Consider the following 12,316-nt stretch of genomic DNA (forward strand, 5'->3'; position numbering starts at 1 on the left):
TAAACAGAAAATTAGTTCAACTGGACCCTATATAATTGAACTAAACCCACCTTGTGCGTGGCCAGAGGCCTCGCACCACCACTCAATTCCTCTATTTATTACAATTTTTGCTTTATTAATTTTAATTAGTTTTTTTTATGTTTGCTACGTAAAATGTGTGTTTTTTTCAAATATATTGTTTTTTCCAGGCAGTAATGCAAAATATCCCCTTTTGTTGTTTAAGTACTTTAGGCCCAAAAAATATATTTTGCTTCTTTTTCGTTCACGCATTATTTTTCTTTCAATATTTCTCTACTTCCAGGGGCTTTTTTAGGCACTAATTTATTCTTTTCATGGATAAAAATGCCTTCCAGGCACTTGAGGATCAATATAACATATAAATCGTACCTGTCTGGAATAATGAAATGTATTTTTTATTTCCAGGCACTTTTTCAGGCAGAAAAATCTAAATCACATTATGTGAATAGAATTGTTAATATCTAGAATTTAAATAAAATAATTAACCCGCAATAATTGCCTGGAAGAAAGAAATTGTTTTTTTTTCCACCTGGATAAAATAAATTATTTTCTGTAAAAGTACCTGGAAGTAAAAACAATGAACATCTGTGAATAAAATATTGTTTTCTCTTAAGGTTATTCCCTAATTAATTTTATTAGAAAGTTGTACTTACGCCTCGCATCACTAAGGAACTTCTAATATGGTTACTTTAAATGTAAAAATGCGTGTGATTCATATCGTTAGTAGCATTTTTTATTTACCTTTATCAAGCAATTTTTTCCAACTTTTAATATTAGCATAACAAGACAGAAAGAAGCCAAAAAAATATTCATTTTATATCTCTGCTATTAAATAAACGCTTAAAAATGCACTTAGATGAGAGGGAATGTTTCGAATATTTAATACCGATCCGGTCCATATTTATTTCCATTTTAAAAAACGTCAGCATAACCGGGCTAAAATAATAAAAGGAAAAATAGTCGGGACCGTAAATCGCGTATGTATGTACATCTTTCCCGGACATTAATTGAAAGAAATGGCACATTCACACGATTTTATTTCTCCGATTTTCTACTGTTTTTATTTCTGATGCGAAAAGCAGAACGTTGTGGAAATTTGATTTACGACTTTTAAAGCGGATAAACGTTTCCGAGTGTACGGGCTTGATGGATTTTTTTTTTCGAAAAAATTATGTTTTAGTTTTTCATTCGGTTTTATGTAGACAAAAGGGGTATTTTTCATATTTTAAATCGTATTTAAAAGCATAAGGGAATTCACCCCATTTCAATTTGTTTCCAGTTATCATTAACCGGGAATATTTAAGGCACTTTTTTAGATCTAATAACATCAAAAGGTCTAGTTTAGCAATTTGCACCTAAAATAATTATAATTCTAACTTAACCTATTCTAAAAACCACACTTTATGGAAAAATAGAGTCTAGTTTCGACACTAAGATATGCGGAAACGTTCCTATAATGAATACAATTTTTAAAATTATATAAATTCTCGAAGCTATTCAATTTAACACAAAAATATTTCAATTTCCTTGAACGTGGGTTGACTCCCCATGCCTTTTTAAAATATTTATTATAAATATTTCAGATTTTACTGAAGTATTTTATTTAAGATTTCTATAGCCTAATAATGACTTACTTGCTTGGTATGTGCCTCATTTATTTATTTTTAATAATAATTTAGCACAGTCTATCTAGCGGAATTTATCGGAAAAAATTGATCACCATTCATATTTTAATTGTCAGTCATGTTTGACAAAAGACCGTTAAATTCGAAATTGTAGAGTGCAATGATGACGATATATAAAGTGTTTTATTGAGTCACATTGCTGATGAAAAATGAGTTTTATTTATTTTTCTGAATGAAATAATATATTAATTAATCACAAATATTTAAATGTTGTAGAAAATTTAAAAAAAAAAACAAAAAACATACTAAACTTTATGTAGAATGTTCAACCACTTCTGAGTTCATGAAAGTATATATATTTAAGTTCATGAAACATATAATAGAATATTCACTTTTTAGAGAAAATTGGGGTGTGTTTTGTTTAATTTTAATTTTTAATTAAATTTAATTTGATGCATAAGAACCTATTTATCTTTAAAAAAATATCATGGAAAGACTGTAAAAGAAATCCATGGTTAAACTGCAGCACTTTAAAAATATCCCAGTCTTTTTAACGTTTTTATTTGTGTCATAATTTAAAGTTTTGCTTTGGAAAACTTATTTGGCTTAATTTTTGCTTATATTCATGTCTTGTATTTTTTGTTTATAGGTCTTCTGATCAAAAATAGATTAAATCATATATAATAATATTTAGACGTATTAATAAATTTTCCAAAAAAAGCTTTAAAAAAGTCTTTCTGAAAAAATGATCCAGAAAAAATTTATACTCAATTTTACCAAAAAAAAATCGTAACAGGAATGTTCCATGGAAAAATGTTGATAATTTTGGTTTTAATTTTTTTTCTGGAAAACTATTGGATAAAGAAAAAAATTGTTAATATAAAAGTTTTTTGGAATATTAATGCGCATCAGATGCAACTGAAACATAATTTTTAGGTCCAATAGTTTTCCAGAAAATTGGAAAAAACCTCTTAGAAGTTTTTCCTTATTTTCTCAAAAACTATTGGGAATGTTGAAAATTTTCTTTAAGCATTGGAATCCCTGTTAAAAATGGAATAAATCATAAAGAATCATATTTGGCCGTTAAACAAAAAATAAAAGAGTTATGGAAGAATTTTCAAAAATTAGATAAATTTTTGAGAAAGAAATTTGATTTTTTTTTAAATTAATTTTTTTTTGAACATTATCAACTTGCATAAGAGACTTTAAAAAAGTCCTTCAAAAAAATTTCCTTCAAAAATCTACCAGAAAAAAGCTATTCCCAATTTTACCAAAAAAATTCGTAAGAGGAATGTTCCATGGAAAAATGTTCATAATTTGGGTTTTAATTTTTTTTCTGGAAAACTATTGGATAAAGAAAAAAATTGTTAATATAAAAGTTTTTTGGAATATTAATGCGCATCAGATGCAACTAAAAAATAATTTTTAGGTCTAATAGTTTTCCAGAAAATTGGAAAAAACCTCTTAGAAGTTTTTCCTTATTTTCTCAAAAACTATTGGGAATGTTGAAAATTTTCTTTAAGCATTGGAATCCTTGTTAAAAATAGAACAAATCATAAAGAATAATATTTAGCTGTAAAACAAAAAATAAAAGAGCTATAGAGATAAATTTTTGAGAAAAAAATTAAATTTTTTTTTTGGAAATTAATCAATTTTCTTAAGAGCTTTAAAAAATTAGTAGTAAAATAGTTTTTAAGTTTAATAGTTTTCCAGAAAAACCCTTGAAAAGTTTTTCCTCATTTCCTTGAAAGCTATTGCGAATATGGAAGATTCCTTATCAAAAATTGAATAAATAACATTTAGTACATCTTAAGTAAAATTGCATAATTGGCTATTTAGTACATTTCTTTCAATAGCTCAAAGCTTGCATGCATTATTTGATGATTTATCTACCTTATATAATTAATTAATATTAAATAATTACTGTTATCCATTTTTCAAACATTTCCCTCCTTATTTAAAAATAAATGGTACCATATCCATTAAAGTTATGCCCTAAAAGCCACAATAAAGGCAATTTTTTGTTCTTTTAACAATTTCCTCCTTCTTAGACAAATCTGAAACAGAAATAATTTCCCAATGGGGTAAGTTTCGCCCTCCTTCCCACCCCATAAAACAATACAGTTCTCAAATAATATAACAAGCGTTAAAACTTTCGCAATTTCATGGAAACCCGCTGTCGTTTCAGCTTTCCAGCATTTGTGAACCGGATTATTAATTAAATATTGACCCTCCTCAAATCTCGAGTTTCCCTCCTCCCGCGTCTGGAAAACTTTTGCATGATTGGCACATTGACATCTTCCCACCGTCGGTCATTAACGTTTCATTTAAATTGTCGGAGGGATTAAAGGGGGTGGTTTTTTCTTTCTAAGCAGTTTTTTTCTTATTGGGCGGTCGTAAAATTCCTATAAAGCATCGCGGGGTTATTTGTAAATCTTACGCCCCCGGGAACAAATTATTTTAGGTCATGCAATCTGTTCCCGAACAAAGTGAAGTAAAAATCCAATTTTCTTCTATGGCCAGTTTGCCGCACACACATTTCAGGGGTTTCCTTTATGTTTTTCGGTAATCTTTGCCAGTAGGGAGGATTTTTTTCCCGCTCATCGTCTAGTATTCATTAGAATTTAAATTAATAAAATTGTGAAATACAGTTCAAAGGAATCGAGTGAAATTCGGCTAAATAAATTTCGGTCCTCCAAAAACAACGCGACCGAAATCAAAATTAATAATCCGAAAGTGTATTTTCCCGAAATTTATGTGTCCGCATGCACGCTCGAAAAAGTAATTTGTTGTCGCATCCAGGGCCAAATTAGTCCCGATCGGGTCGTTCCATTAATCATGCGACTTTTGACGTTCCGACCCCGCATATCCTTTCTCCTCAAAAAGCCTCTCAATTTTCATTATTTAGCAATTTTTCTTGTATTATTAATAACAAATATAAATTTCCTTTTTGATACTTAATGACTCATTAAAAAACCCTCTTATTCCTCCCTCAATAATTTAAGGTACTAATCCGACCCCGCATATCCTTTCGCCTCAAAAATTCACCTTTTGAAACTATTTAGGCCTCTCAATTTTCATTATTCAGCAATTTTTTCTTGTATTATTAATAACAAATATAAATTTCCTTTTTGATACTTAATGACTCTAAAAAAAACCCTCTTATTCCTCCCTCAATATTTTAAGCAGTACCTTATCCGGGTTGTTACGGGGAAAATCCCCTTTCGGGACGCGAGTAATCATTAGGGGATACAAAAGAGGCTTTCGAACCTCGTCCGAACTTCCACAGATTATATCGTCATGGCTGACACATTGTTGACTTTTGCCCATTTGCTAGGGGATTCCTTCCTTGTTATCGATTTTATTTATCTTGAAATTTATTTGAGAAAAATGAAATTTTGGGTTGCAGTGTTGTCTTTGGACACATGTAGTAAAGTCTATATATTCCATAATATATAAGGTTTTTTGCAGAAAATAATTGCTTGAGAATAAAATATTTTATAAAAAATTCTTTATATTTTATAAAAAAAATCATATCATTAAACGGATAAAATGAGTAAATCCAGTCTCATATTTAGGAATTCATATCCTACATCGATCTGTACATTAACGTTGAAGTCCTCAATACAATACAATAACCCATTTGCATTATTGTTGCCACGTGACGCCAATAGTAACAAATTAACCTTAATATTAAAAAAAAAATCTTAATCAAGGTTACGAACCAAAATAAACAAAACCGAACCGTTTAACATTACGACGAGAGTGTCTCGATGAAACCCGGTAATTTTCCCATCAAAGGAAATTGTATACGAGTGGCATAATACCCCCGTGAGAAAAGATTAATTAACCCAGTCAGGCGTGCCTTTCGTTAGTAGTCGTAATCGATCGACCTTAGTAATTCAAACCGGGAATTTTACAATTATTATTATAAACTCATTAATGTCGCATACGTAAGAAACCGGAAATCCAATACGACACACGTAAATCCCCCGGGAACCGATCGGAAAGTTATTTAAGTTGAAATAGGGACGCGGCTTTATTAGGGAACGTGACTACGTGCGCCTTAAAGTTCCGACATTGGAGAGTTTCCAATTAAAAGAGCAATCCGATATTATTGTTACGATTTTGTTTTCGGGTCGGGATTACCGGGCTCCCCGGGACGTACGAATTTCGGGAATGCTTTTGTCCGTATTTCGGTGTAGTTAGTTTTACATTTCCGCCTTTAACTGAGATGGGAGATACCTACCTATTGATGGAATAATTATTTAATAAATGAGCATACTTTATGGTGAGTTTTTTATTTCCTTATAAATTTGTACTTAATGCTGTTCAAGTTTCTTTTTTTTGTTCCATTTTAAGCCTTGCTGAACTCCTTTATATATAAGAGGGAAAATTTGAAGAATGATTTTTTTATCCTAGAATGTGAAAAATGAAGTTTTTTTTCCACGCAATCATAGATACTTGCCTGGAACATCTGAAGTGATGTTTTTCCAGGCATTTGGAGAAGATGATGTTCCTCAATTGCCTGGAAATAATTTATTTTTTATTGTTTTTTTTTTAACTTTTTCGAGATATTTTCCTAATGTATCGCAAGAAAAATCAAATTTTCTCATTTGGTTCTTTAAAAGTTTAATTTTTTTCCTAGTGTATTTTTTTGGAAAATTCAATTTGTTTTTGAAAAGTACGTTTTTTAAAAGGTTTTATTTTTGTTTTTGTTTAATTCCATTTATCTCGCTTTTTAGCTTTTTTATAAAAGTAATTTTTTCGGGTAATTAATTTTTTTTTTCAAGTTTTGGAAGTTTTAATTTTTTTTTCAAAAACATACTTTTTTTTATTTTGATTTATTTGAACAAACTATATAAGAAAATCACTATTTATTCAAACACTTTTCTTAAATAATTAAATGAATTAAACGAGAAAAACACTAATTCCAGTTGATCTGAACACTATTAAGAAAACCAAACAAAGATATCGAAATAGGAGGAAAAGTTGAATTCTCATTTATATATCTTTGCCTCACTTTAAAAATTAGAGAAGTATGGAAATTAAATGTTATTTTTATTGAATAATTGGATAAGTTAAACGAAAAAAACACTATTTTTAGATGATCTAAACACTATTAGGAAAACCAAACAAAATCTACTTTTTCAGTCAGTTTTTTTTAAATAATTAATTAAAAATTAACAATTTTTCGCCACGCCTTAGTTTCTTCATCGAAAATAATCATCATCAAGAAAATTCAATTTGCAAAATCACGTCATTTTATTAAAATAAATTTTCAAAACTGTTTCTTGCTTAACCAAAAACATGAAAAATAATAAAACTTTTTAAATATTAATTATTATCGGTAATTTCGAAATTCCTTAACACATTGTTTTATTCCACGCCTAAGCAGGAATTTTCTAAATATTCCAGGCATTTGAAATATAATTTTAATTCTTCAGCTTATTCAAATTTCACATGTCTCTTAGAGCCTGGAATAAAACCAACAGTTATTTAGAATGTTTGGAATAGTGTAATTTCAGAATTTCAGAAATTCCTATAGCATTAACACATTATTTTATTCCACCCTTTTGAAGGCATTTTCTTAATATTCCAGGAATTTAAAATAACTTTAATTCTGCAGTTTATTTCAATGTCACATGTCTCTTAAAGCCTGGAATAAAATCAATAATTATTTGAAATGTCTAGAATAGTATATTTGCAGAATTTCAGAAATTCCTACCGCATTACCACATTATTTTATTCCACGCTTTTGGAGGCATTTTCTTAATATTCCAGGCATTTAAAATAATTTTAATTCTGCAGTTTATTCCAATGTCACATGTCTCTTAAAGCCTCATAGGCGTCCACCAATAGACTCTATAAAAAAAAAGATCAAAAACACGTAGCATTGCAATAGGAGAATTTCGGTTGATAGCTGTATGTCGTAGCTGGTAAAGGCTTTCTTCATTCTCACAAAGGCTTTTCTAATATGCGTTCTGATCTCCACAGAATGGTCTAAGTTCCGTCTACCAATAAAATACTTCGGGTGTTTTAGTTTTTATTTAATTTTTATTTATGGAATAAAACCAATAATTATTTGAAATGTCTGGAGTAGTATAATTTCAGAATTTCAGAAATTCCTATCGCATTACCACATTATTTTATTCCACGCTTTTGGAGGCATTTTCTTAATATTCCAGGCATTTGAAATAATTTTAATTCTTCAGTTTATTTAAATGTCACATGTCTCTTAAAGCCTGAAATAAAACCAATAATTATTTGAAATATCTGGAATAGTATAATTTCTGAATTTCAGAAATTCCTATCGCATTAACACATTATTTTATTCCATGCTTTTAAAGGCATTTTCTTATTATTCCAGGCATTTAAAATAATTTTAATTTTGCAGTTGGTTCAAATGTCACATGTCTCTTAAAGCCTGGAATAAAACCAACAATTATTTGAAGCACTGATTAAATTGAATAAATTTTTGACTTTATTCAAAGCTTTCGAAGGCATTTTGTTAATATTCCAGGCATTTAAATTTGGAATAAACTGAAAAATAAAAGTTTTTTAAAATGCCTGGAATAAAAGCAAAAATTTTTTTAAAAGCTTGGAAATTTTGAAAAAATTAAAAAACTGTTTCTTGCTTAACCAAAAACATGAAAAATAATCAAACCTTTGAAATATTAATTATTATGGGTAATTTCGAAATTCCTTAACACATTAACTATCACATTATTTTATTCCACGCCTAAGCAGGAATTTTTTAAATATTCCAGGCATTTGAAATAATTTTAATTCTTCAGTTTATTTAAATGTCACATGTATCTTAAAGCCTGGAATAAAACCAATAATTATTTGAAATGTCTGGAATAGTATAATTTCAGAAATTTCTATCACATTAACACATTATTTTCTTTCACGCTTTTGAAGGAATTTTCTTAATATTCCAGGCATTTGAAATCATTTTAATTCTTTAGCTTATTTAAATGTCACATGTCTCTTAAAGCCTGAAATAAAACCAACAAATATTTGAAATTTCTGGAATAGTAAAATAATCACTTATTAAAATGAATAGATTTTTGATTTTATTTTATGCTTTTGGAGGAATTTCCTTGATATTCCAGGTATTTAAATTTGGAATAAACTGAAAAATAAAAGTTATTCAAAATGCCTGGAATAAAATCAATAAATATTTTAAAGGCCTAGAAATTTTGAAAAAAGTCTAAAAAGTGTAAAATAAAATAAAAAAATTATTTGAAATTGATGATATATTAAAGTGATCATTGACTATTTAATATGAAATAATTTTTGATTTTAATCCATGCTTTTGAGGTAATTTTTTTTAATATTCCAGGCATTTGATATAATGTTTATTCTTCGGTTTACTCAAATTTGAATGCCTGGAATATTTAAAAAAAAAATTCAAAAATCCGGAATAAAACCAAAAATTAATTGAGATGACTGAAAGATTTTAAATAATCACTTTAAAAGGCTAAAGACCTTTTTTTTGAGTGACCCATTCTCGTTCATTTTTCGAGAAAATGTGTAAAACACTTTTAATTTCAAAAGAGCATCCGCTTCAAAAAAAAATTGAAAATTTCTTATAGTTTTTGAGAAAATTTCCATTTTTTACATTAAATTATAATAATAATAATAACTGTTTAATTCCAGAATTTTAGAAATTCCTATCACATTAACACATTATTTTATTCCACACTTTTGGAGGCATTTTCGTAATATTCCAGGCATTTGAAAAAATTTTAAAAATTCAGTTTATTTAAATTTTACATGTTTGTTAGAGCCTGAAATAAAACCAACAATTATTTGAAATATCTGGAATATCCTAGTTCAGACGTTTCATCTGGATTAGTACAATTTCAGAATTTCAAAAATTCCTATCACATTAACACATTTTTTTATTCCACGCTTTTGGAGGCATTTTCTTAATATTCCAGGCATTTAAAATAATTTAAATTATTCAGTTAATTCCAATGTCACATGTTTCTTAAAGCCTGGAATAAAACCAACAATTATTTGAAATGTCTTGAATAGTATAATTTTAGAATTTAAGAAATTCGTATCACATCAACACATTATTTTATTCCACCCTTTTGGAGGCATTTTCTTAGTATTCCAGGCATTTGAAATAATTTTAATTCTTCAGTTTATTCAAATGTCACATGTCTTTTAGAGCCTGGAATAAAACCAACAATTATTTGAAATGTCTGGATTAGTATATTTACAGAATTTCAGAAATTCCTATCACATTAACACATTATTTTATTCCACCCTTTTGGAGGCATTTTCCTAATATTCCAGGTATTTAAAATAATTTTAGTTCTTCAGTTTATTCAAATGTCGCATGTCTCTTAGAGCCTGGAATAAAACCAACAATTATTTAAAATTTCGGGTATAAATAGTAAAATAATAATTACTTATTAAAATGAATAGAATTTTAATTTTATTTTATGCTTTTAGAGGCATTTTGTTATTATTTCAGGCATTTAAATTTGGAATAAACTGAAAATCAAAAGTTATTTAAAATGCCTGGAATAAAAGCAAAAAAATTTTTTAAAAGCCTGAAAATTTTGAAAAAATTTAAACAGTGTTTTTTTATTAAAAAAATATTTGAAATTGATGAAATATTACAGTGATCATTGACTATTTAATATGAAATAAATATTTATTTTAATCCATGCTTTTGGAGTATTTTTTTAAAAATATTCCAGGATTTTGAAATAATATTTACTATAATAATTAAATTTTTTTTTTTGTTATTTATTACTATTATTGTTATAGTTAATTGAAAAACTTTTCGATTTCTTTATAAAAGTATTTTTTTTTTGGGAAATTTAATTTTTTTTTGGAGAAGTATTTTTTTAGAGTTTGCATTTTTGCTGGATGTTTTAATTTTTGTTTATCTTGAAATATTTTAATTTTCTTTGAAAAAGTATTTTTTTTTTTAAATTTTAAAATTTTTTTTTTATAAAACTTAAGTCTTTAAGAGTATTTTTTTACATTTTCTTTAATTTTTTTTTTTGGAAAATTTCATTTTTTTTTTAGAATGGAAAAATTTAAGTTTTTTGTGAATTTCGAAAAGAAGTTTCAAATTTTTATTTCCAATATATCAAAAAATTAATTAAAAATCGCAGTGCCCCTATTTCTTTATCCAAAATAACCATCATTAGAATAATCCAAAAAATTAATGTGCAAAAATTGCAATTATTAAAAAAATAATCTTTAGGTAGTGTTTGGAAAAATTATATTTTTTATCTACAATTCACTACATTCATTTGCTTGGAAAAAATCGTAATCTTAATAATATGTAATAATATCAAAATAAAAATAGTATAAATAAATAATAATAAATAATAATCTCTCTATAATAATTTGCTTAATGAGATAAGACTATTAAAGTATCATTTTAACTGTTTACTCATTTTATTCAATTAAAGGGATTCTACGACAAAGTTTATATCAACATATCTGAATATTGTTTGTCGTAGAATGTTTTATATTTGTTTGATTTATTTTTCATTATATTTTTGACTTGCTACAAATACTTTGTTAACCGTAGTTAAATAAATATACCTAAACCTAATTATTTTAAATAATTGATTATTAAGAATACACGTTTTAAAATTGTAATGTTAGGCCCATGTTTTATTTTTTATATTTAAATTTTATGGTCCTATTTTCATCCGTTTTATATTCTTCATTTAATTCTAAAGTTTTTTATCATTTTATATTTACCATTGTTGTGCGTTTTTTATTTGTATTTACTTTTTATAAAAATTGGGTGTCTATAAGTCTAACTAACTCTTTTATTTACGTTGTTAGCGTTGTTAGTAAATTGCGCTACATATAAAATGTAGCGCAATTTGCTAAGTAAATATATTATTATTATTATTAATTTAGAAAATTTTAAACAATTTTTTTTGTTATTTAAAAATGATTTTTTATAATATAATTTTTTATTAAAATATGACTGAAAAAAGTTCAAAAATTTAATTTTTTAAAATATTTTAGAATTTTTAATATATTATTTTAATTTTGGAAACATTATCTGATACAAAATCTCATGTAAAAAATCTATTGGACAAAAATTAACGAAAACAACACGAAAAATAACGCAGAACATAAATAAACATAAAATATAACAAAAATCCTTGAAAAACACGTAATGAAATAATGGAAATTTTCTTGAAAACCGTGTAAAATTTAGCATTTATTATTTTTGGTTATTTATTAATTAATGGTTATTATACACTAAAATGAGTACGATTTATATACTTTTATATAAAACCTTTTATATTTTTTAAGAATTTATTTACGAATTAGACAAAAATCTTCACTAGAAAATAGAAAACATTAGAAAATTTCAGGAAGACAAGACGCTATTATTCAGTTAAAAGTGCACCTTTGGAATTAATTTTTTTTCCATGTAGATGAAAATTCTCTTGGATTGGAGTGCCTGGAAATTTCCAGTTATATGACTATTAAATTTAAATAATTTTTTATTTGATTCCAGGCAGTTGAAATCAAGGTTTATTTCATTATAGTTTTTTTTTATTTCAATGATTTTAGAAGAAATTTGTGGAAAATGTTAAACGATTTTTAATTTTAAAGAAAACCACTCAGTTTTTTCATAAACTTCTGAACTAATTGTATGAATATTT

At 26.6% G+C, this 12,316-nt stretch overlaps 1 protein-coding gene across 2 annotated transcripts in view; it reads left to right on the forward strand.

The window, feature by feature from the left end:
- LOC126746287 (5-hydroxytryptamine receptor-like) overlaps positions 1 to 12,316 on the forward strand; it is a 278,830-nt gene that overhangs the window by 21,194 nt on the left and 245,320 nt on the right. The window contains exon 1 of one of the 2 annotated variants that reach the window (XM_050454458.1): positions 5,792 to 5,934. The exons of the other annotated variant lie outside the window; for it this stretch is intronic. The gene's annotated coding sequence lies outside the window, so the exon portion shown is untranslated. Of the gene's footprint in view, positions 1 to 5,791; positions 5,935 to 12,316 lie in introns of those variants that run through there. 2 annotated transcript variants of the gene reach the window in all.

The sequence above is a fragment of the Anthonomus grandis genome, chromosome 17 (genome assembly GCF_022605725.1).
Source record: "Anthonomus grandis grandis chromosome 17, icAntGran1.3, whole genome shotgun sequence".
Classification (NCBI taxonomy): Eukaryota; Metazoa; Arthropoda; class Insecta; order Coleoptera; family Curculionidae; genus Anthonomus; species Anthonomus grandis.